We start from the raw sequence: 27,099 nt of genomic DNA on the forward strand, positions 1-27,099 counted from the left end.
GAGTCTCCTTCCACGTACCCAAGAGGAACCTCCGCTCTATCGACCTCACCCTGGCAGAGACCCCCCGCAATCCGCAGAACCCGAGCAGGCGGAAGAGCCTTCCCCTACATGGCAGCCAAGACCTGGAACCATTCCCAGTGAACATCAGACGCTCCCCATCCCTGCATCTGTTAAGGAAGAACCTCAGGACCTGGCTCTTCGACTGAAACCTGAGCTGCACCCTCCCCCACCCCCCCAGCACCTTGAGACCCTCACGGGCGAGTAGCATGCTTTAAATAAACCCTGATTGATTGATTGATTGATTGATTTATTGAACAAATCTTCTATAGTGCCCAGTGAGGCCCAGAAAAGCTCTGACCTGAGTCCGGGTAGTGGGTGCAACCCATCCCCAATGGTTTGGATTTTGATCCCCAGAGGTTGAACTTGGCCTCCACCTACCAGATGGCCCAAGTTTACAACTTTACTTTACCCTATCTGGCACTTGCTGGCTTTCTGTAGGGTCTGAAGTACATTCCCGAGGTGGACCAGGTGATCCTGCCTGGTGGAGCTAAAGACCGTCATCTAGATATGCTGCACTAAAATATTCCAGGCCTGACAGAACGTGATTCACTAATGTCTGAAATGTGTAGGTGCATTTTTCAAACCAAACAGCATTACATTAAGCTGGAAGTGCCATTCAAGGCTTGAATTGCAGCATTTGTGAGTCCGATCTGCCAATAGCCTGCAGTCAGGTCAAAGGTGCTGAGATACTTGTTGGAAGCCTATCAATTTATCTCCCCTGGGGATAGGATGGGTATCAGTCTCAGTGACTACATTGAGGCCTCTGTATGCTACACAAAACCTCATTTCTCTTTTTCGGCCCTTGGAGTGAGGGTTTGGCACAAGGACTACTGAGCTAGCCCAAGGGCTTTCTGAAGGCTATAATGACTCCAAACTCTAATATCTTCTGGACCTCTGTCCTCATGCAATTACTGACATGGCCGGGCTGCCTGTAGATTTTAATCTTGACAAGCAGGTAATGTACGTGCACACCAGGTAGTCTGACTGGGTCACACTACCTAATGGGAAAAGAGTTCTGGGAACTGAGAACTTGTGTACAGTCAGCTTGTTGTTGGTCAGTGAGGCTGTCTATCAAGACTACTCCATCAACTGAGCCATCAACTGGATTGTGCGAGAGGAGTTGAGGAAGAGGATCACTCGCTTACTCCTGTTTCTCATCAGTAGCCATGAGCCAGGTCATGTCAGCCCTGTATATGCTTCAATAAGAAAAAACAATGGTCCAGAATCTATTTCTTTTTTGGCCTGATTCAATCAGTATATGTTATTTATCAAAAGTGGACTAAGACACTTGTAACTGCCCTACACACAGTCTAGTAGATAACCCTCATAAACGCTATGTATTGAGGTGATGCGGTTTATCTTGATTCTCCGCCCCACATAGACGTTATGGCATTTATCATTGGGTCATCTATTGTGCTGTATGCCTACCTCAAGCCTGAGGTCAACTCTGGAGTAGCACAGTAATGTCCAGAGAAAAGGTGGAGCCACATAGGAGGGTTAGTATTAAGAAACACACCTACATCCAAATTCCTCCTTGACGCGGAAGCGTTCGGAAACTCTAACGAACGGGTGAACTTAGAGGACTGGAACTTCGTGAGCATGCTTCTTGATCGGTGTGCGACAGGAGCGCTTTTACAATTGAATTATCGATTTTAAGTTCCATGACCATTGGGGACAGGGAATGAAGTTGAGTTCCTGTTACGTCTAGTTGGAAGTAATTCCTACATAGGACACTGGACGATACGTTGATGGATGATTGAATCACCCCTTGAACAAGGAGTTAATTCCACTTGGCTGATTCGAAGATATACTGGTTTTGGCCTTACTCCCTTGGGGTCATCTTTAACCCTTGGTTGCCCTACCAATTGTCCTGAGGAAGACTCGCACGGTCCAGGTCTAACTTACCGGATGACCATAAGTCGAGTTGAAACGTCGACGATACCTTTCCTACCTAGGATCCACATTTGCCATATAAAAAAAGTGCACACAAATTGACATGGTTGTCTGTGTTTAGTTTATACTGACATCATTTGTTATTGAGTATTCCTTTGTGGACCAGGTTCCGACACGGAAAATTGTGAGACCGCGAATACAGAATTGAAATGTGAATATTTCTATCCTATTACCTTGAATTTCTCTCTTTTCCTTACTCACCGTACACACCTTTGATCACTTCTTTTGTGCACGCTCTTTTTGGGCAACTTTTCACACTAAAAAGCAAAAATATTTTTGGAGATCATCATCCACTTGTGTAGAGACAATGAATTAAATATTGTACTCTGAAATGCTGTTGTAGTGATATATATTTTTTGATTATGTGAAATAACTGAGTTCATATATATGTTGGAGCGGACCCTGTAGGAACGCCCAGGAATATTCTTATTGTATGAACATATACTGATTGAATCAGGCCAAAAAAGAAATAGGTTCTGGACCATTGTTTTTTCTTATTGCATTATACCCAGGTCTGTATCCTTTTGGGTTGCCCCATTTTCATTAATGGCTGTCGAGGCTTCAGGCGGTTCACATGAAGCACCCCATGGGAGCTTCTAGGAGTACCCAGGTCCACCAAGTAGGTGACCTCACCTTTATGCTCCAGGATTGTATGTGTCAGTATTCCTGCAACAGCGCACCTCTCTTGACTATCACAATATACTAGCATGACTTATATCATTCCTCCCAACACTTACGAATGAACGAACGTCTTATACCCTGACTTTTGACTAACCTTGGGCGTACCGTGCATATCGGGGCTACGCCGAGTGCCACGGAGTGTCAGCGCAAAACGCATTTCTCTTAAGAAATGTGCTGGCATGACCGCATGCGCAGTTTTCTTAAGCAGTATTTCTAATGGTGAAAAAGAGGAGGAGGGCAGCCCCGGGACGCTGCGGTTAAAAGGTAAGTGGTTTCTAATTGTTTTAAGTTAGTGTTAAGGTATATCTTAATAGGGGGGTGGAGACGGGCATCGGGCCAATTCCGCTTCAATTAATCAATCATTCAGAGTACTTGTAAAGCGTGCTACTTACTCGTGAGGGTGTCAGGGTGCTGAGGGGAGGGGGTGCTGCTACTGCTCGAAGAGCCAGGTCTTGAGGAGTCTTCTAAAGGCGAGTAGGTCTTGGGTCTGCCGTAGGTGGGTTGGGAGGGTGTTCCAGGTAAGCATGGGCGAATTTTGCGGATCTCGCGTTCGCGAATTTTGCGGATTTGCGGATTCGCAATCCGCAAAATCCGCGAATTCCCGCGAATTTGCGTTTTTTTTTTTTTTTGTGTTCGCCCGTGTTTCTGCCAGTTCGCGAGGGTTTTTACAATGTCGCAATTTGCGAACTTACCTGTCGGGTCGCAAGTTTTGCGAACTTGTTGTTTCTACATGTCCAGCCTGTTTGGGACACTCTTCTTCATCACTGCCACTCTCTGTCACCACTGCCACTCTCTGACTACTCATGCCACCCTCTGGCCCACCCATGCCACCCTCTGTTTCATCACCACACCCTCTGGTTGTCCAGTGTACATTATTTTCGGCAAAGCAAAGCACACCTTCCCTGCCTCAAGTGACCTGAATTAATTTGGGGCTGATTAATGTGTCACAGAATATTTTTTTAGCTGGCACCTGCTTCCTTAGTGCGCCCTGATTAGTGATCTTTTGCACTTGCTAAGTGCTTTCATTGTTGCAAAATTAGTTACAACACCTGCCCTGCCCCAACTGACAATAATGAATTAGGGGCTAATTAATGTGTCACTGAAAGAATTTAAAGTTCCAGCCTGGCACCTGCTTGTCTGCTCCTTTAGCTGTAAATCAGGACCTTTGTGGCATACAGTTAAGGTCAGAGCAGGGTCACACAAAATAGTTGCAAGCAGGCAACCGAATTCTGGAGGGCCCCCTCAGGAAGCACTACAAAGAATCGTTACAAATCATGAGGTTGACCTTTTGCACCTGCTCATTGCTTTTGCTTTTGCTGAAATCGTTTTTCGGTTTTTTTCGCGCTATTCGCGGGGCGCGGCGTCGTGCGAAACCGACCGCGGAAGCCGCCAATTCGTGCGAATGAGCATTTTATTTTTTTGCGGCTTGTTGTTTCGCGAGTTTTTTTGCAGTATTCGCGAGCCGCTTGCAGCGCAACACGCGAATTTACCCCAAGGTCGAGTACGGGCGCGGCCATTTTGTTTCCGTGACGTATTTCCGTTTCCGCCCGCTATGTATAATCTCGCGCACTAAGCGCATTGCGAGTAGAGGTTCGCACGAGATCGCGCGGGAAATCTACAGGTTCGCACGAGATCGCGAGGAAAATCTCGCGCGAACTTTCTTTCGCGCTCGTGAACGGGCGCCGGCCATCTTGTTTTTCATTCATTTCCTGTGTCTGGGCATGGTGTTTAATCCTCTTGGTATCTTTGCCATCCTTTGCTTGTTTTCAGTTTTTTTTTTACGATTTTGCTTCTTATCTATCCCTCTCTTTTCCTAGCTGTATATTTTTGTCTTTTCTGCTATTTTTCTTTACTTTTAAACTACTTTTTTAAACTCTTTTCTTTTCTTCTTCCCTATCCTATTCTTTCTTAATTTTCTACTTCTTCCTACCTTACCTGCCCAGACCATGGTCAAGCCAGGCGCCGTGAAGCTGCCCAGGCACTTGAGGGCCGCAGCGGCGGCGGGGAGTAGTGCTGGACCCAGTGGCAGGACAGCATGCGGGAGATTGAGGGGGGAGCAGGTGACGCGACGGGAGATCTTCAGCCCGGAGGAAGTGGGCGCGCTGGTCTACTTCGTCCAGCGCCGCCTGCCCAGGACCATCGCGGGAGGCGGCAGGATCGCGGCCGGCGGCTACAACATGCGGGAGCGCCGGAAGCGGTGGGAGAAGGTGTGCTGGGCCATATCCCACCTCTACGGGGTCCAGCGCACCTACAGCCAGGTCACCCATCGCTGGACGGACCTCCTGGACCGCGAGCGCGACCTGCTGGACCAGCTCGGCTTGGAGATCCCTGGGCTTGGTGAGTAGTAGTAGCCATTTAATCACTCACTACTATGATGTTTTCTCCTGCTCTGTGTTGTTGTATTGCAAATATTTGTTTTTTACATGGAGCAAGCCAATAATGCCGCTGATGACGATTACATTGTAGTTAAATTATATTTCAAAATCTTCTGTGCATTTCAGGTGCACTGCTCTCCTTCTCAGTGGCGTTGCTACTATGCTTATTTGTTTTCTATTTCGTGGTCTCATTGGCCTGAGTAACTATTATGTATGAGTGTACTTTACAGAACTGCGTAATGCTAGACACTAGGGGGCAGATTACATTTACAAGCCCCTTGCGCCACGTTTACGTTGCCTTGCGTGACGCAACAGCGGCGTAAACGTGCCGCATCCCTGCGAGTCATTTACAGCATGACGCATCTAGGGAGATGCGTCATGTTATAAAGCCATGGGCCTGCACCACAATGGGTGCGTTCCTAGTACGCAGGGTGGGCGCCGCGGTCCAGCGGCTGTGCGCCTCGCAAAATTGCCTGCGTGAAATGTACAAGATTTAACGCAGGCACTTCTGCGACGCTGCTACGTCAATTCAATTCCTTATGTCTGCTCGAAGCAGGCGAAAGGACTGACACAGCATGTTAAGTATTGGGTGGCCCTGAGCATTACTGGAGTTGCATTGCGTTGGCGACGTGACTCCAGCGATGCGCCGCTCTTACGTGACGAGATGCCTCACGCAAGTGCCTACCCTTGCGCCAGGGCGCGCCGCATTGTAAATGAGGCACATCTGCCGTGTCGCAAGGGTAGTTTTGCGTGACGCATTTGATCTGGCGCATCTCTGGAGATGCGCCAGAACGCGTAAGTAAGTATGCCCCTAAGGGGCAGAATTGCAATTACCGTCGCATCCCTGCAAAGTAGCAGGGATGCGCCATTAATTGTGCGGCCCGCTACCACCACCAAACATGGTGCGCCGTATTTGCAATGCGGCGCACCATGGGCCCAAAACGTCACCGAAGCTTTACTGCTGGAGTTGCGTCGCAACGATGGCGCAGCTCCATCAATGCTCTGGGGTACCCTATCTCCCCAATGCTGGGTCAAGCCGTACGTCTGCTTCAAGCAGGTGCAGGGTTTGTGTGACGCATCATTGTCCTAAAGGTGACTGATTGATATTTTGTAGATTTCCCTCAGCCACTATTAGGATGTGTTCCAGCGCAGGAATGCCCTCCCTTGCGCCGGAACGCCCCCTGATGGCGCAGGGCTTTATAACGGGATGCATCTCCCAAACGCGTCACGTTGTTATAATATTATACGCCGCACCATGGCGCCCTTTTTTGTTTAGCTGCTGCGTCACAAAAGTCACGCAAGAACGGCGCAAAAGAGCCGCAAGGGCTTAAATCTGCCCCTTCCTTTGTAACCCTGACAATAAGAAAAATAGTGGCGGTGGATTGATAGTTTGACTATTTAAATGACTGGTAATGTAGCAGGCAACTGTTAGTGTTGTCACTGATCTGACTGAAATCACAATGGAGTTTGTCTGTCACTTTGCGTCTTGCCTGCGGACTGCTGCCTGCCAGTCCTAGGTGAACGTTTCAGTACTTTGTTTAGTGAGTTACGTGACTTTCGAAGTCACAGGTCCGCAAATAAATGAAAAGTAACCATAATCAATATAATTTCGCAGAAATATTTTGTTATTGTTCTTTTGAAATGTTTGATTTGGTTGACATTGACAAGCAACAATCATCCATGTTTTCTGTTCTTTCTTTCATGTTGTACGTCAGCTCCCCCCAGGGGCGAGAGGAGGACACAGGAGCAGCAGGCGGCGGATGCTGTTCATCAACAGGGCCAGGATCGGGCAGGCGAGGGCTCCTCTGCTGGCCCCAGTAAGTTTTCATTTTAGACTAGTACCCATTTTTCCTAGCGTTCCTCATTTGACTTTTTTCAAAATTGTCTTTGCTCTTCTTGTAGACTGTATCTAAATTCTTATCCTGCCTCTACTATGACTCCCTGTGGTATTACTAGATTATTCTTATTAGTCTGTCTGTGTAGCTAACTAAGATTGCACGGTTGGCGAAACTCCCATGATTCTAGTCAGCAATAGCTCTATCAACTTAGTGCAGTCCTCTGGGATTGTCCATAATGTCTTTTGAACTGTTCTATCTGGACTCATGCTTGCAAAAATTGCAAAACCTTTCGCTCAGTCACTCTAGTCTGGACCAAAAAACACAGATTGTATTTAAGTTTAAAAGCTTTATTAAAAGTAAACACATTTATTAAAATGAAGTCATAATAAAACTAAACGTTTAACTGATAATGGAAAAGTGGTTAGTGCTGACGATTAATTGAAGACATTTCTTGTGGTCGAGCCGAGCTCTCACCTGGTTTCAACTTGATCTTGTTGTTAGAAGTCCATCTTCTGTCTGTGCGGAGAAAAATGGTGCGTGTTAAAAAAACAGATTTCATCAGTTGTGCCTAAAAGTGCAGCAAGACAACCTTCCCTGGAAAAAGGGACATTTTTTTTAAGTTTAACGTAGACAGTCACAAATTACATTGTTTTCACATGTCTTCATTCCTAGACCAAATACTAGTGACTAGTGAGTGCTTTATTCTAACATTCCTAAATGTACTTAGTAGGTGGAACATCTGGTGGCGGGGCCAGTGTGGAGGTGGTGGTGCTCGACACGGAGGCGGAGGGCGATTCTTCAGGGGAGGAGGCGGCGGCGGCAGCTGTGAGAGTTGAGACGGTGGTGGTGGCGGCCAGAGGTAAGCTCTTATATATTCCTTACTTATTGAGATTGAAGACTAGCTGGGAAGGCAAGAATATGAGATGCATGGCTGGGTGAATGATGAAGCAATGATGGGTGGAAGGACAACAGCCTGGGTGGGTGACACAGAAACTGTATGTGTCCATATACCTGGATCATGCTACTATCTGACTCTTAGATAGCATATGTGTATCTAGAGCAGGGGTACTCCTAGTACGGCCCGCGGGCCGGTGGTGGCCCGGCAAGCCTTCGTTGGCAGTGCGCAGACATTGCAGACAATCACTGCTCCCCCGGCCCCCACAGAGCAGAGGCTTTTTTGTATTTCACCTGTTAGCGCCCCTGCATCTCCACTCTGACAATCACTGCTCCCCCGGCCCCCACAGAGCAGAGTGGAGATGCAAGGCCACAAAGAGGTGAAATAGAACAAAGCCTCTGCTCTGTGGGGCCGGGCAAGCAGTGATTGTCAGGGTGGAGAAGCAGGGGCGCTAAAACAAACAAAGCCTCAATAATATGTTAATGGTCTTTTAAAGACCTGTTAAGTACTTTGGTGTTGTTGTCTGTGTGTGCGCGTTGAGGAAGCGGTCTCAACCCGGGCTGAAGGCTGACACAGATAGACACACACACAGTGAGATGACAGAGGGGGAGGGAGAGGGAGGGCAGGAGGGAGAGAGAGATGGAGGGAGGGCAGGAGGGAGAGCAGGAGGGAGAGAGATGTATGTAAATGCTGGGTCTGGTGGCTCAGTGGATGAGGGCATCTGCTGCAGGGACCTGTGTGCAACCTCATGGTCACAAGTTATCGTTTTGCTTTAGCCCCGCCCCCTCTGACTCCGCCCCCACCAGTGCGGCCCTCGGCCCCAAACTACACTGTAAATGTAGCCCCTGAGAGAAAGTTTGTGAGTACCCATGATCTAGAGAGAGTAGATGGTCAGTGGATGAACTAAGTGTAACTTTGAAGAGCATGTAACACTGCACCCGCACGTCCGTTCCAGTGTAGGAAAGGCAAGGAAAAGAACTTTTAATTTTGTCCAAATACTACCATAAATAGTAGCAGTAGTTTGTATTGCAAGCACTGCATAGATCCGGTTATTATGGTGGCCACTCCCTACCTCTCTTAATAAGTTTAGTAGTACTCAGTCATTCATGTGTGGATGTATCACTGGTCACTCAATAAAAAGCAAAGCACCTAAAGTCATCCCATATATAAGCAAAAACATCCCATGTGAAGTGATAGATAATCAGATTATTTATCTTCTTCAATTTTCCATTTCTAGTACTCATTTCCACTGTAGGGTGAAAGTTAAATTAATTAAGCAGTAGCCCTTGAGTTGTAACAGAGTATTCTCAGTGCCACCCGTAATAGAAAAGTAAGAGATTCACCACCTGCATGTACTGGACGGGTACAGTAACGCAACGGCAACGCAAGTCTAGGTCACTCCTCATGGCGTGCGTCTCTTTTTCTCGGGTGCAAGTTTACCGCGCTGGCATTATGCCGGCTTGCAGAAAATAACGTACCAATTTTCCAAAACAAGAGATAAGAAGAAGAATAAGACTGGTGTACTTTCATAGTCGACTCCAATGGAAGTCCACAGTGCTCATAGAATTTGTTCCTTAAACTCCCACTAATGTTAGAGCAAGGATGAAGAAGTGTGAGGTTAGATAGATACTGGCCTCAACAGTTATGTAATGCGCTTGCAAGTTGCTAGTTGTACTGCAGCACAAATTTCTGCTGAATGATTGAGTTAATCTTAAAGAGCATTGGTTACAGACTATGTCTTTCTTTCTTCATATAGGTTCTCCTTCCAAACGAACAAGGAGGAAGGAGCTGGCTAGAGCGGCCCGGCAACGGAGGATCGAGGCCACTGTTGCGGAATATCGGCGGCTGGTGGCCCTGGAGGACGTGGAAAGTGTGCAGTCGACAACTACGACAACGTCGTCTGCATCGGCCTCCGTGGCCCCACGGGCAGCCCGGCCCAGCACAGTGGTCCACCGAGACTGAGCCGGGCTGCCAAAGGCAAACGCCACCGCCGAGCAGCAAGGCCAACAGCTGCTTCTCACAGGCCTTGCACCTGCAAGGCAGTGAAGGCACGCCTGCGCCGCACTACCCTGATGGTGTCCCGCCTTCAGCAGGAGCTCGCCTTGCTCCGCGAGGAGCATGATGCCCTGGCCCAAAAAGTTAACAGCATCCACCCATAGTGTCCCTTGCCCCTTTTTTAGAGACTTTTGGGGGGTGGGAATTGGGAGTTGGGTTTTTGGGGACTTTTGAAGGACAATCGTTGGGGTTAGGGAGGGTCTTGCGGGAGATTATTTTGTTAGGGATATAAATATACTTTTTCAAACTTTATCTGAGCATACCTGTTTTTTACTGCTTGCCTGGTGGGTGGGGGTTTAACGTTGACTGTTTTCCTGAAAGTTTAGTTCCATTTTCTTCCTTTAAGTGTAAATGCCCAAATGTTTTCAACACTAAGTGCCTCTCACAGACTAAGTGAAGTGAATCCAAGAGTCCTAGGACTTTAGTAGTACTACCTTCAGTCTCTCGTCTCTCGTACTAATACTCCATTATACCCCCAAACCACCAAACGCTTATCTTACCTGTAATTTGTGTTTGAAAGTAGGGCTAGGCCCAGGGCTGGCTTCACGGGAAACACCGAATAACGTTGGCAATCTTGGTCGGATAAAATTTCCTCATAGCGGTGGTACTAGTGGTGTGACACAGTGGCAGTTGCATGCCTATGAAAAAAAAGAAAATGAAATCTGGTTTGTCCTCCTGAGCAATTCAACGGTACAACTGAGAATATAGCAGGTGACAGAAGTACAGTAGAGCAGTGCCACATTGTAGCCTAACAAATGGTAAAGTATAACTACTAATTCGGTTGAAGTTCTTTCACATTAGCAATGGTTCTTTGTCAAGCAGAGTAAGAATATATCATCGACAACTGTGGAAAGAAAGAATGCGACAGTACAGGGCCTGTGTGGAATTATTGATAATGATATTCAACATAAGGTCTCTGTAGCCAGATACCCGAGAGCCTTGCTGGTCACTATAAATCCATTCACAACAACACTCAATGGGGTTGGTCTGGAAGGTGTCAGGTTTACTCCCCGTGATCCAGTCGATGCAAATATGGTTCCACCTCCAAATGTCACCAACACCCAGAAGTGTAAACACAGGGTGTTCGAGGCATTAGGCGGGGGAGAAAAATAACAAACTAAAATAAAAAATGTGGGATGGGTAAAGGTAGGGTCAGCAGGGAAAGGATACCTGTAAGAGAAGACAAGACAGGCATCAGTGAAGTGATGTCCTAACATACAAGGGTACTCTCATATAGTCTCACTAAATAGTCTGCAAGTCTCCCGCCTACTCATGGGAAATGTAGTTTCATAGTACGGTAGGCGCTTAGGGGCTGCGTAACCTGACAGAAGGTATAGTAGATAGAAAAGGAGAAATTGCTTTTTTTCTAGGTGTCCCCTCACTCACCAGGGTTGCCCCTTGGTGACATGCTTCATCATTGGGGCCATCCCAGTCCTCTACGGCCTGGGGCGTGCTGCGACTTGCGAATTACGTAGGAGCACTTACAAATGACTATGTGTGGTGCAGATAGTGGAGTGGACTAAGTGATGTGTTAAGGGATCAATGTAGAAGCCGAGAGAGAGCCAAGAAATGCAGTCACAGTCAGAGAAAAAGGCAAGGGATACTGTATCTATGTGGTTGTAGTGGTCCTGTTGGAAGTGGTAAGTAAGTTGCCCGCAGAAAAAAAATCCTCCTATTAGCGGCACTCCTCCATTGCAGCCGACGCTTCGTCCACCGATGTTGGTCACCAGAAGACACCCTGTCCACTGCCTGCCTGATGCTGAATTGTGGCTCGCTACTGTGAAGCCTGACTCCATCCTTTTTTCCCCATTGCAGAGACTGAAACCCGGCCTGTAATTATTCAACGAAAAACAGGAAGTGATATAATATTACAACACCACTGATAAATAAATATAAGGTATGTAGGCTGTGGAGTGCAAAAAGTCACAATTTGTTTTTCCTAGTAGACAGTACAATGTTTTTGAAAGTGCGTACTCTGAGTCACCTTTTGAAGGATAAATAAGTATGGGCAAATTAATGTAGCGGATCTTGCCCCTCAAGCTAGGTGTACTGTAAACTGTGTTTTAGAACAAAAATAGATCTTCCTAGCAGTGCTCCCACCCAGACCCTTACTAAAGCCAGTCGCAAAAATGTAGAAGACCCCCAATCAAATCTCAAAAAACGAGGCCTAGCAGAAAACTGGTGACAAAACTTACTTTGAAAGTAAAAGTAGGCCGAAGTACCCTAATTACCCATTACCCACCGTGGATTGCATTCAAACCACTTGCAAGCAACCAAGCAAAAGTAGCCATAGCCAGCATCGCTCCAAGACTCGAAATCCCCCCCACTCAAACACATGCAATAGAAATACTGCTAACCCTAACGAACCCTAAGTTAAGAATAGTGGCAAAGGCTTTCTTTAACTATGCCAAATCCCCCCTTTCCCACCATGGATTTTCTTCAAATGACTTGCAACCAAAATTACACATTCTCACGAGTGCTCTAAGACCCCAGAACTCAGTTTGAAAAATCTAGAACACCCCGATACACATGCAATCCTGCTGCTAGGGCTAACCCTAACGAACCCTAAGTTACAAAAAGTGCCAAAACTAAAGGCTTTTCCGCGCGGATTTTGTCCCAACCACTTCTACCCGGTATTAGACCTTCCCAGGAATGCCCCAAGACCCGGCAACCCACCCGCCAAGAAGCATAACACCCCCAAACAGGCCAAAAGCAAAATCTCATACTTGCAATATTTCTGGGCCTTCGGTCCAAACGCGCTGCGTAGCTAGGCCATAAGTCGGGGTTGGCACGACGGATTTCCTGAAAAGCAAATGCAATCAAGATTAGAGTGTCCCAGCAGTGCTCCCAGACCACGCAACTCACCCACAAACACCAGGAAGCCCCCCAAACAGGCCCCCGAAAACGCTACATAGAGCAAAATGTCAGAAATAGCCCAAAAAAAAATCGGCCTGGATTTTGTCCCAACCACTTCTACCCGGTATTAGACCTTCCCAGGAATGCCCCAAGACCCGGCAACCCACCCGCCAAGAAGCATAACACCCCCAAACAGGCCAAAAGCAAAATCTCATACTTGCAATATTTCTGGGCCTTCGGTCCAAACGCGCTGCGTAGCTAGGCCATAAGTCGGGGTTGGCACGACGGATTTCCTGAAAAGCAAATGCAATCAAGATTAGAGTGTCCCAGCAGTGCTCCCAGACCACGCAACTCACCCACAAACACCAGGAAGCCCCCCAAACAGGCCCCCGAAAACGCTACATAGAGCAAAATGTCAGAAATAGCCCCAAAAAAAATCGGCCTGGATTTTGTCCCAACCACTTCTACCCGGTATTAGACCTTCCCAGGAATGCCCCAAGACCCGGCAACCCACCCGCCAAGAAGCATAACACCCCCAAACAGGCCAAAAGCAAAATCTCATACTTGCAATATTTCTGGGCCTTCGGTCCAAACGCGCTGCGTAGCTAGGCCATAAGTCGGGGTTGGCACGACGGATTTCCTGAAAAGCAAATGAAATCAAGATTAGAGTGTCCCAGCAGTGCTCCCAGACCACGCAACTCACCCACAAACACCAGGAAGCCCCCCAAACAGGCCCCCGAAAACGCTACATAGAGCAAAATGTCAGAAATAGCCCAAAAAAAAATCGGCCTGGATTTTGTCCCAACCACTTCTACCCGGTATTAGACCTTCCCAGGAATGCCCCAAGACCCGGCAACCCACCCGCCAAGAAGCATAACACCCCCAAACAGGCCAAAAGCAAAATCTCATACTTGCAATATTTCTGGGCCTTCGGTCCAAACGCGCTGCGTAGCTAGGCCATAAGTCGGGGTTGGCACGACGGATTTCCTGAAAAGCAAATGCAATCAAGATTAGAGTGTCCCAGCAGTGCTCCCAGACCACGCAACTCACCCACAAACACCAGGAATCCCCCCAAACAGGCCCCCGAAAACGCTACATAGAGCAAAATGTCAGAAATAGCCCAAAAAAAAATCGGCCTGGATTTTGTCCCAACCACTTCTACCCGGTATTAGACCTTCCCAGGAATGCCCCAAGACCCGGCAACCCACCCGCCAAGAAGCATAACACCCCCAAACAGGCCAAAAGCAAAATCTCATACTTGCAATATTTCTGGGCCTTCGGTCCAAACGCGCTGCGTAGCTAGGCCATAAGTCGGGGTTGGCACGACGGATTTCCTGAAAAGCAAATGCAATCAAGATTAGAGTGTCCCAGCAGTGCTCCCAGACCACGCAACTCACCCACAAACACCAGGAAGCCCCCCAAACAGGCCCCCGAAAACGCTACATAGAGCAAAATGTCAGAAATAGCCCAAAAAAAAATCGGCCTGGATTTTGTCCCAACCACTTCTACCCGGTATTAGACCTTCCCAGGAATGCCCCAAGACCCGGCAACCCACCCGCCAAGAAGCATAACACCCCCAAACAGGCCAAAAGCAAAATCTCATACTTGCAATATTTCTGGGCCTTCGGTCCAAACGCGCTGCGTAGCTAGGCCATAAGTCGGGGTTGGCACGACGGATTTCCTGAAAAGCAAATGCAATCAAGATTAGAGTGTCCCAGCAATGCTCTCAGACCACGAAACTCACCCACAAACAGACGGAACCCCCCCTAAGAGCACCTCAAAGGCAAGCAAGTCATCAAAAACACAAAAAATTTTCCGCCTCGGATTTGGTCCAAACCACTTTTAGTGCTTCACAGCAATGGCCCCAGACCCGTCAACTCACCTGCAAAGAGGTAGAACAACACCCCCACAAGTGCTGAGTCTTTCTTCATTGGGCGTAAACCAGCCCTCTGCTTTGATGGAAATAGGAGTCTGGAGGAGGAGGATAGAGGAGCATGTTCTTCTGAACTTGTGAACCTGAGGAATGCAGACTGCGGCACCTTCAAATAAATTAGCAAACAAGTGAAGACAGTTCTGCTGATGGGCTTGTTTTTGTGATTATCTGATTAAAGTTTGAATTATATTAACTGTGCACAACAAAGAAAGACAGACACACAGGAATAAAAGTGAATAAGGATGAAAAAGAAAGTTATTGATTCGTTGTCTCATTTTCAGGGCTCGAAGTCGGTATCACGGTCCAGGAATAAGAATAAGGCTTCGTCATCATACTCTGCGAATTCAGCCAGGGTGAGGTCAGTGGCACCTGACAGAGTAGAAATTCCCTCATCTATGTTGCTGGCCACCTCCTCTTCATCCGGCACGCTCTCTCGTACTCTTATATCTGGTGGTATGAGGTGCTGATTCATCTTGATCATTGTTAACCTCTCCACATTTTTGGGCGAGAGGCGGCTCCGTTTGGGAGTTACAATCCCACCAGCCGCACTGAAAACCCGTTCAGAAGACACACTTGCGAGTGGGCAAGACAAGTAGTTTAAAGCCAGGTTGGTGAGCTGTGGCCACAATTCTTTTTTCCCATGCCAATACGCCAATGGGTCAGAATTAACATAGACCTCTGTGGAGTCATTCAGATAGTCCTTCACCATCGACTCAAGGTCCTCCTCCAAGGTTCCTCCACTTTGCGTAGCTCTTGCTGTGCCTCTGACCTTTTGAGAACCAAACCCACGCAGAGCTAGCCAATCCTCTTCAGCCTCCAATGTTTCTGTTGTCTTTCGTGCAGATGATCCGGTTGCCGGTGTCTTTAACGGCTGAGAGGTCACTTGTGCCACAGCCACAGGTGCAGAAGTGGATTGTTTTGACTGGGGATGGCCTGCTGATGTACTGCCATTTCCTTCAATTTCCAGCCGTTCTGTTTCAAACTTCTTGGCTGACAAGGCTAGCCAACGTTTGTACTTTGTAACATCTTCATCACCAAAAGGAAAGAATGCTCTGCCTGCCAGCGCCTTTTTGTAGCGTGGATCCAGAATAGTAGCACAAATGTAATGCTGTTCTGAGTGGATCTTTTTAAGACGTTCATCACCTTGTAGGAGCTCTAATAATTGCTCAGCCAGAAGCAAAGAGTCTTTCTTTTTGTCATCTTTTCCAAACACAGAACACACCTCCTTCAGTTGGTCCTCCAGCATGTACAACAATGGGATAGCTTTTCCCAAATTAGAGTCCTCCTTGCTGACTGCACGCGTGAAGACCTCAAAAGGACGAAGCATGCGTGTTAGGCTTTCAACTATGTTCCATTGCGGCCCACCCATCCTCAGCTCCTCTATACCCTCTTTCAAGAAATATTGATCGAGTTGCGTATACTGCTCATACAGACGCTCAAGCATGTAGAAGGTTGAGTTCCAACGTGTTACCACCTCCTGGATGAGTGCTTTCACTGGCATTTGACATTGATATAGCATGCTCCTCAGCTGCTTCCGGGCCTTAAAAGAATGCCTGAAATGCTTGCAAATTTTTCGGCAGTTCTCCAATACACTGTACGCTGCACTGCGTTTATTACCCAAGAATTTTTGGACAACCAGGTTTATACAGTGCGCCAAACACGGCACTCTGAAATAGTAACCGTCCCTCATGGCCTTAACTATATTGGAGCCATTGTCCGTGGAAACATAACCAACCTTGCGTTTTAGTGGGGACAGACAGTTAAGGACCTTTGTGTTAAAGACATCCAAAATGTTTTCTGCTGTGTGACGTTTCTCCAAACCAAACATGGCTAGTGTTGCATGTTTCCGAGCACCTTTAAAAACAATGTTAGTGTCAACACCTGAGTTTAGCTTTGCTTTAGCCCCTGAAAAAGAGACCCAGTGTGCAGTGATGCACATGTAATCAGCGCCTGCGCCACTGGTCCACATGTCTGTTGTCAGATGTATAGTGTGAACAGCACTCTTCTGCAAAGCTGCCCCAATCACCTTCAGAACATCTTCATGTAGTGCTGGAACCGCAACTCGGGCAAAATAGAACCGGCTAGGAACCTTCCATTTAGGGCAGAGCGCTGTCACTAATTCTAGAAAACCAACCCCTTCTACAAAAGAAAAAGGGAGAAGGTCCAGAGCTAGCATTTTAGCCAGCTTAGTGTTATACAGACGGGTCATTGGGTGGTTGCGTTCATATTGCGCTTCTGTAAACAACATCTTTTTAATGTTGCCCTGGACCAATGATTTACGGGATGATGATGATCTCTTCGACCCAGTTACGCTCGCTGATGAACTTTCCCGCATTGATGTCTCACTCTCTCCCACACTCTTAGTGTGGCTCCCATGGGGTGTGCTGCTGACATGGGAACTGGGTGTAAGTGAAGTGTTTGAATCGTCTTCTTCTACCTCCTCGTCATCAGCAGATGACAAATCAACGTTTTCATTACGTGCAATTCCGGCTTTCTTGACCGCCTCTAGGTGCGGAAACCATTGGACAGGGTGCCTTCTCTCAAGATGACCTCTCTGGCCTCCGGTACCATAGTTAGAACCAAGCTTACCACGACTAAATCGAAGCTTACAAAGGCTACAAATGGCTACGTTTTCCTTTTTTGGGCAAACACTAAAGAAGTCCCAAACTGGAGACTTGAAATGTCTTCGGGGGCCGGAGGAGGCGGCGATACTGGTGGTGGTGGTCCTGCTGCTAATGACAGATGAAGTGGAGGATGTGGATTGCCGAACTTCAGTACGTTTTGCACTTTCACCACCACGAATTGAGGTCGAGGACGAGGTGGGTACCTTCTTGCGAAGAAATATGGAAGCGGTAGGTTTTGGTGTACTACTTAACTCCAAATCTAATGATTCCATTTCCATTGCCTCCTCGCCGACATCATCATCACGCTCAGCAGCTTCTCGGGATAGGGTCAAAATGTCTCTTTGCTGCATGCCCGGTGGGGCTGCAGTGACCTTTGTGATGACTGGCTCGTCGTCATCGTGAGAGGCTTCATCACCAGCAGTATCTGTCACTTCTTGTTGAGCCTCATCACACTCCATAGGTTTGAGTTTTTGGACGACCTTCCTTTTACGCTTAGGAGGTACCGGTGTCAGATCATGGTGTGCCTCACTCTCAGGCTGCCGTGGTGGTACCCATTCGTCATCCAGATCATCAGAAGGCGGTGGGCTTGAAGAAGATGTAGACACCCCCCTTGATCTTTTCCTTGCTAGGGATGTGGAAGACAATGAATGATCATCAGGAGGAGTGGCTTCCAATGATACCTCAGCTTCATTGTCGATTTCCAAATGTGCCCCTACTTCGGGAGGAACAACTATTGTGGGCACTTGTGAACCTCCATGCACCTTTGCTTGCGCATCTCCTTTTGCTGCCTCTCCTTCCACATGTACTTGGGCGTGTACTTGCACATGGTGTTGTTGTTGCGGCTGTGGTTGTTCAACACTTGTCAGATGAGTTACAACAACCTGTGTTGATTCAGGGACATTGCTGCTACTTTCTTGCGATGAGCCAACATCACTGGTCGATGGTGATTGGAGAAGTACACTGACTGCCTCTGAAGCACTCAAGGGCTTTGACTTAAGTTGGCGTGGTGGTGGAGGCACTGAACCCAATGGAGCAGGGGTGCTGCTCTCAGCTTGGTCCCCAGCAGATCCTGCTGCTGCAGGCGTACTTTTTTTTTTGCTCCCAAAAAAAGTGGCGGGTGGCACACCAGCCTCCTTGGTAACTTGCTTCTTCTGCTCCTTACTAGCAACTTTCTTGCTAGAGGAGCTACGGAGAACTTTATTTGGGGGCGGGGCCATCTTCTTCAGAGCAGGTCAGACAGCAGGCCGCAGTTGCACGAATTGTAGAGTTGTCTGAGGCCAGACGTGACGTCGCGTGACGTTATGCTGCACACACACACCGCTGCAGGACTTCTTCCTGGCACTGGTGGTTCTCTTGAGTCTTGTGCACCTAAAAAAAATGGAAGACAGAGGAACATCAGTTCAGTTATAGAGCACAAAAAAATCGAAAAACACTGCAAAATCAGCACAATCCCAATCCATCCATGCCCTCCATAATGTTTAAATTCAAGACAACCCACAGAAAGACTAGGCCCATGCAAGACTCACTACCCCTGGGCATAAATAAAGGTTGAAAAGTAGGCAAAATGGTTGGAGGCCTAACAACAAAGCCTGCATTTAAAATGGCCACTTGCCTGACAGCACATGGCCAGTGCCTGTAGCTGCACTCAAAATGGCCACCAGCCACATGGCATGTCCCTCCCCATGAACACCCCCAAAAATCGAAAAACACTGCAAAATCAGCACAATCCCATTCAATCCATGGCCTCCATGATGTTTAAATTCAAGACAACCCACAGAAATACTAGGCCCATGCAAGACTCACTACCCCTGGGCATAAATAAAGGTTGAAAAGTAGGCAAAATGGTTGGAGGCCTAACAACAAAGCCTGCATTCAAAATGGCCACTTGCCTGCCAGCACATGGCCAGTGCCTGTAGCTGCACTCAAAATGGCCACCAGCCACATGGCATGTCCCTCCCCATGAACACCCCCAAAAATCGAAAAACACTGCAAAATCAGCACAATCCCATTCCATCCATGGCCTCCATGATGTTTAAATTCAAGACAGCCCACAGAAAGACTAGGCCCATGCTAGACTCAAATACCCCTGGTGAAAAGGCCACAAGTACAGGCCCAAAAATCGAAAAACACTGCAAAATCAGCACAATCCCATTCCATCCATGGCCTCCATGATGTTTAAATTCAAGACAGCCCACAGAAAGACTAGGCCCATGCTAGACTCAAATACCCCTGGTGAAAAGGCCACAAGTACAGGCCCAAAAATCGAAAAACACTGCAAAATCAGCACAATCCCATTCCATCCATGGCCTCCATGATGTTTAAATTCAAGACAGCCCACAGAAAGACTAGGCCCATGCTAGACTCAAATACCCCTGGTGAAAAGGCCACAAGTACAGGCCCAAAAATCGAAAAACACTGCAAAATCAGCACAATCCCATTCAATCCATGGCCTCCATGATGTTTAAATTCAAGACAACCCACAGAAATACTAGGCCCATGCAAGACTCACTACCCCTGGGCATAAATAAAGGTTGAAAAGTAGGCAAAATGGTTGGAGGCCTAACAACAAAGCCTGCATTCAAAATGGCCACTTGCCTGCCAGCACATGGCCAGTGCCTGTAGCTGCACTCAAAATGGCCACCAGCCACATGGCATGTCCCTCCCCATGAACACCCCCAAAAATCGAAAAACACTGCAAAATCAGCACAATCCCATTCCATCCATGGCCTCCATGATGTTTAAATTCAAGACAGCCCACAGAAAGACTAGGCCCATGCTAGACTCAAATACCCCTGGTGAAAAGGCCACAAGTACAGGCCCAAAAATCGAAAAACACTGCAAAATCAGCACAATCCCATTCCATCCATGGCCTCCATGATGTTTAAATTCAAGACAGCCCACAGAAAGACTAGGCCCATGCTAGACTCAAATACCCCTGGTGAAAAGGCCACAAGTACAGGCCCAAAAATCGAAAAACACTGCAAAATCAGCACAATCCCATTCAATCCATGGCCTCCATGATGTTTAAATTCAAGACAACCCACAGAAATACTAGGCCCATGCAAGACTCACTACCCCTGGGCATAAATAAAGGTTGAAAAGTAGGCAAAATGGTTGGAGGCCTAACAACAAAGCCTGCATTCAAAATGGCCACTTGCCTGCCAGCACATGGCCAGTGCCTGTAGCTGCACTCAAAATGGCCACCAGCCACATGGCATGTCCCTCCCCATGAACACCCCCAAAAATCGAAAAACACTGCAAAATCAGCACAATCCCATTCCATCCATGGCCTCCATGATGTTTAAATTCAAGACAGCCCACAGAAAGACTAGGCCCATGCTAGACTCAAATACCCCTGGTGAAAAGGCCACAAGTACAGGCCCAAAAATCGAAAAACACTGCAAAATCAGCACAATCCCATTCCATCCATGGCCTCCATGATGTTTAAATTCAAGACAGCCCACAGAAAGACTAGGCCCATGCTAGACTCAAATACCCCTGGTGAAAAGGCCACAAGTACAGGCCCAAAAATCGAAAAACACTGCAAAATCAGCACAATCCCATTCAATCCATGGCCTCCATGATGTTTAAATTCAAGACAACCCACAGAAATACTAGGCCCATGCAAGACTCACTACCCCTGGGCATAAATAAAGGTTGAAAAGTAGGCAAAATGGTTGGAGGCCTAACAACAAAGCCTGCATTCAAAATGGCCACTTGCCTGCCAGCACATGGCCAGTGCCTGTAGCTGCACTCAAAATGGCCACCAGCCACATGGCATGTCCCTCCCCATGAACACCCCCAAAAATCGAAAAACACTGCAAAATCAGCACAATCCCATTCCATCCATGGCCTCCATGATGTTTAAATTCAAGACAGCCCACAGAAAGACTAGGCCCATGCTAGACTCAAATACCCCTGGTGAAAAGGCCACAAGTACAGGCCCAAAAATCGAAAAACACTGCAAAATCAGCACAATCCCATTCCATCCATGGCCTCCATGATGTTTAAATTCAAGACAGCCCACAGAAAGACTAGGCCCATGCTAGACTCAAATACCCCTGGTGAAAAGGCCACAAGTACAGGCCCAAAAATCGAAAAACACTGCAAAATCAGCACAATCCCATTCCATCCATGGCCTCCATGATGTTTAAATTCAAGACAGCCCACAGAAAGACTAGGCCCATGCTAGACTCATATACCCCTGGTGAAAAGGCCACAAGTACAGGCCCAAAAATCGAAAAACACTGCAAAATCAGCACAATCCCATTCCATCCATGGCCTCCATGATGTTTAAATTCAAGACAGCCCACAGAAAGACTTGGCCCATGCACCACTCACTACCCCTGGTCAAGGCCCCAACAACAGGTCAAAAATCGAAAAACACAAAATTTTACACAAAAAAAAAATCGAAAAACACAGAAAAATCAGCACAATCCCAATTCATCTATGGCCTCCATGATGTTTAAGTTCAAGACAACCCACAGAAAGAATCAGTCCACCCACCACTGAGTACCCCTGGGGAAAAGGCCCCAAAACAGCCCAAAAATCGAAAATCCCAAAATTTTAGTTGCAGCAACTGTAATGCCCCAAACAAACTTACTTGTAAAATTTCTAATCCAACAGTGATCCAAAGAAAGTCAAAAAGGCCTCAAATCCAAAGATCCAGCAGCATCCACAAAAAGTAATCCTTCCAGGTCCACATCCGAATGAAAAGTGACCAGGAGATGGACAAAGCACTGGGAGGAGCCTGCTGAACAGGAACAGGAAGTTGAAGACTATGGGGCACTTCCTTCCTCCCACCCCCCTGCCCCCCTCCCCAAAATGGACTCCTCGCTAAAAAAGTGCAGGCAAATGTCAAACTAAGGAGTTATTCACATAAAAATCATCATTTCTAGAAGGTTTATGCTGCTTGCTGGTGGATTTCTTGTGCAGAATTGCAAATTTATATTTTCGCTCGCCGCATCTCAAATCTCGCAATTGCGAAGTACCGCGAGACGTGATCTCGTCGTACTCGCGTTGACAAACTATCGCTGGCAAGCCGCGATGACGTAATCGCGCTCGCCAATTCCCGCGGGATCACACAGCAAGATCCAAAATGGCGCAGCACTCGCAAACTATCGAAAAAAACAACTCGGCAAACGATGATAAACGCCGCGCGCCGCAAAAATTGTATCACCAACGCCGCGCGCCGCCAAAAAAATCCGCTGCGTGCGAATTTGCGGATTTTGCGGGAAATCCGCAAATCTCGCGGATTGCGGATTTCCCGAAAATCCGCAAAATCCGCGAGCGGAACGGATTTTCCGCCCACGCTTAGTTCCAGGTCTTGGCGGTGAGGTATGAGAAGGATCTGCCGCCGGAGGTTTTTAGTTGGATGCGGGGGATAGCGGCGAGGGTGAGGCTGGCGGAGCGGAGCTGGCGGGTTGGGGTGTGGAAGCTGAGTCTGCTGTTCAGGTCAGCTGGTCCGGCGTTGTGAAGTGCTTTGTGTGCGTGGGTGAGGAGCTTGAAGGTGATCCTCTTGTCGACAGGGAGCCAGTGTAGGTCACTCAGGTGGGGGGGGGGGTGATGTGGCTGCAGCGGGGGACGTTGATGATCAGTCGGGCGGAGGTGTTTTGGATGCGTTGTAGTCGTCGTAGGTGTTTGGCTGGAATTCCTGCGTAGAGTCCGTTGCCGATGTCCAGTCTGCTGCTGACGAGATCCTGTGTCACCGTTCTTCTTGTTTCGGTCGGGATCCACTTGTAGATCCTGCGGAGCATGCGGAGGGTGTTGTAGCAGGAGAGGAGACGGCATTGATCTGTTTAGACATAGATCGGGAGGAGTCGAGGATGAATCCTAGGTTGCGTGCATGGTCGGTGGGTGCCGGTGCTGTTCCCAGTGTGGTCGGCCACCAGGAGTCATCCCAGGCTGAGGGGGCAGGTCCAAGGATGAGGACCTCCGTCTTGTCCGAGTTCAGTTTCAGACGGCTGCTCCTCATCCAGTCGGCGACGACCTTCATTCCCTCGTGGAGGTTGGTTTTGGCGGTGTGTGGGATGAGCCCTGGGGGACGCCGCAGATGATGTCGGTGGCTTTGGATCAGAAGGGCGGGAAGCGGACCCTCTGGGTTCTGCCAGAGATGAAGGACGTGGTCCAGTCAAGGACCTTTTCTTGGATTCCGGCTTCTAGGAGGTGTATCTTTAGTGTGCGATGGCAGACCGTGTCGAAGGCGGCTGACGGGTCCAGGAGGATGAGGGCTGATGTTTCGCCGTTGTCTAGTTGGCGCCTGATGTCATCTGTGGCGGCAATGAGGGCTGTCTCGGTGTTGTGGTTTCGTCTGAACTCGGACTGGGACGGGTCCAAGATGTTGTTGTCTTCCAGGTTGCGGGCCAGTTGCATGTTGACGATTTTCTCGATGACCTTCGCCGGGAACGGGAGCAGGGAGATGGGCCAGAAGTTCTTGAGGTCCTTGGGGTCCGCTGTGGGCTTCTTGAGGAGGGCGTTGATTTTGGCGTGCTTCCAGCTTTCCGGTAATGTCGCTGTTTCGAAAGAGATGTTGATGACCTTCCGTAGTTGGGGTGCGATGGCTGTGTCTGATTTGTTGAATACGTGGTGTGGGCACGGGTCTGACGGATATCCTGAGTGGATGGAGTTCATGACCTTGCGTGTCTCGTCGTCGTTGACGTTGGACCAGGAGGTCAGGCGGTTGGCGCTGGTGGTGTTCACAGCGGAGGTGGAGTCTGGCGTAGTCGGGTGGTCGTGGTGTTGAAGCTGTCATGGATGTCAGCGATCTTGTGGTGGAAGAAGATGGCTAGTGAGTCGCACAGTTCTTGTGAGGGCGGGATGTCGTTGGCGTTGGCGCTGGGGTTGAAGAGTTCCTTTACGATGCTGAAGAGCTCTTTGCTGTCGTGTGCGTTGTTATCCAGGTGGTCTTTGAAGGAGGATCTCTTGGCTAATCTGATGAGGTGGGGATGTCTGCAGGTGGCGTCCTTGTGGGCTGAGTGGTTGTCTGGTGTGCGTTCGTGGAGCCATATCTTCTCCAGTTTCCGGCATGCGCGTTTGGAGGTCTGGAGCTCGTAGGTGAACCAATTGGCTCTTTTGCTGGTGTGGCTGTTGGAGGGTTTCTTGGACGGGCGAGGGTGTTGGCGCACTGGTCTATCCACTGTCTGAGGTTGCGGGCTACGGTGTCTGGGTTTGTGGGGTCGGTGAGTGGATTCTGGGCGAGGGTGGTGATCAGCTGGTCTTCGGTGACTTTGCTCCAGCAGCGGCGAGATAGCTGTTGGGTGCGGTGGTTGGTTTCTTGAAGGTGAAATGGATGCAGCGGTGGTCGGTCCAGTGGAGTTCATTGGTGTGGTCGAAGGCGACGTGGGTGTCTGTGGAGAAGATGGGGTCCAGCGTGTGGCGGGCGGCGTGGGTGGGTGTGGTGACGAGCTGTCTGAGGCAGAGGTTGGCGAGGTTGTCAATCAGGGTGGCGGAATTGGCGTTGTTGTTGTTCTGGAGGTGGAAGTTCAGGTCCCCGAGGAGGATGTAGTCCTTGTAGGCGAGTCCCTGGGTGCTGGCGAGGTCGGTGATGGAGTCGCTGAACTGAACTCGAGGACCGGGGGTCTGTAGATGAGTGTTTCTCTGAGGGTGGTGTTGGGGTCGGTGTGGATCCGGAAGTGCAGGTGTTCGGCGGTGTTGAGGGTGTCGTCTGCGTGGTGGCAACCTTGAGGGTAGACTAGTGGATGATGGCTATACCGTCTCCGATTCCGTTGGCGCGATCCCTGCGGGCGATCTTGTAGCCGTCCGGGATGTCGGGCGCCGAGGAGTCGTTCCACCAGGTCTTGGTCAGGAAGGCCACGTCTGGGGCGGAGGTGTCGAACAGATCCCAGAGCTCGACGGCGTGTTTGCGTGCGGAGCGGGTGTTGAGGAGTGTGCAGCGGAGATGGTTGGGTCCAGTCCTTGTAGGTTTGGTGGTTCTGTCACAGGTGAAGCTGCAGGTGTGGCAGGAGAATGGTCCTTGGGTCCGTTTCGGGGCGGCCTGGAAGCAGGTGTGGTTTCGACCTGCGTTGAGTGCCTGGAGGGTGCTGGCGTGTAGCGGAATCTGGTGTTGTGGTGTTTGGGGGGTCCAGGGGTTCTGGCGCTGGGCGCAGTCCAGGCACGGACGAGCGCAGACGGGCTTGACTTAGGTGCGCCTTCGGCGCGCCATCGGCACGTCCACTGCTGTGGAGTGTGTGGGGTTTTGCCTACTCCGAGTTCTCAGCGGAACGTGGACTAGGCAAAACTCCGCACACTCCAAGGGTGGATCGTAATTCCCCACCCACGGTTACTTTTGACCATATTACATGCTGTTGGTAATAGCAAGATGCAGCTGGTGTTTTGTTTGAAAAGGCTTAATAGCTTTTACAAATGTTTTACCATGCATATGCAGGGCCAGGTTTCAGGCCCCACGGAAACATCCAGAAAATCCACCAGAATAAGCATCAACCAAACATAGTTGACCTCAACATGAACCTTCCGGAAGATAGCCCTCATCAAGTGAATCCCCTGCACCTGTTCCTTGCTATAAACAATTAGAACATGATCTTTGTGAACATTCTAAAACACCTTCTAGAAGACAGCCTCATCAAATTAATCATCTGCACCTGTTCCTTTCTATAAGCACTTAGTGTAGGAAGGTAGATACCTGACTATGGCTACCCCCGACTTTTTTTGCCTGGTGTTTTGCTGGTTTTCCGACTTAGTTGACCTGGGGCCCTGCCAATCAGGACCCCAGGCCTGCTGCTCTCTCTCTAAAATGGATTCCATGTACCTTAGGTACATTTCCAATTGGGACTGGGCCACCTTATCAGACCCTGTAACTCAGGGCATCGGTGTACCCAGGGCCTACCAGGGGCTGAAGCATGTATTATGCCACCCCTGGATAGCCATCTAAATCTGACACAACTGGCTGCACGACAGCTGGGGCCACCTAAATCTTTGTCAAAAAAGCTAATGTTCCTCATATTTCTGTGATGGAATCAGGGAGGCACAAACCTCCTACCACCTAGCATTCCCCTAAGACCCTCGATAAAAATGGTACCTCATTTGTACAATTAGGCCTAGTGCCTGCAACAGGAACTGGCCCAAAACACAACATGAATGCATCACATTTTTCCACAGAAAACAGACTTGTTTTTGCTGTGGATTTGGGGGCCTAGCTCAGTTAGCACCTCGGGAAACCTATACATTTTTTTTAAACTAGGCACTGAGAAGAATACACGTGGGGTGCCGTGCATGACTCCCACCAGGTTTATTTACCCAGAAGGTGTTGCAAACTTCAACCCTTGACAACAAAAAAAAGTTTCCACACATTTTTGTGAGGGAAAGTTCTGGAATCTTTGGTGAGTCATAAACTTCCTAACACCTGGCATTCCCCTAAGTCTACTGATAAAAATGGCATCTTACTTGTGTGTGCAGGCTTAGTATCTGTGACAGGAGATGGCCCACAATGCAACATGGACACATCACATTTTTCCACAGAAAACTCTACCTTTTTTTGAAATGTGGGTAGCTGTGGATTTTGTGGCCTAGCTCAGCGGCACCTTGAGAAACCTAGAAATCCTCTACATTTTTAAAAACTAGACACCAAAAGGAATCCGGGGGGGGTAGGACTTGTGTGGCTATCACTAGCTATTTTTACCGAAAATCCCTTGCAATCCTTAAACTTTGACTAAAAAACCTATTTTCCTCATATTTATGTGATGGAAAGTTCTGGAATTTTCTGGGAGAGATAAACCTCCACCCACAAACCTCTTTCCACCTAGCAAATCTCCCTATAAAAATGCTACCACATTTGTGTTGTTAGACCTAGTGTCGGCAACAAGAAACTGACCAA

The sequence above is a fragment of the Lissotriton vulgaris genome, chromosome 2_1 (genome assembly GCF_964263255.1).
Source record: "Lissotriton vulgaris chromosome 2_1, aLisVul1.2, whole genome shotgun sequence".
Lineage (NCBI taxonomy): Eukaryota > Metazoa > Chordata > Amphibia > Caudata > Salamandridae > Lissotriton > Lissotriton vulgaris.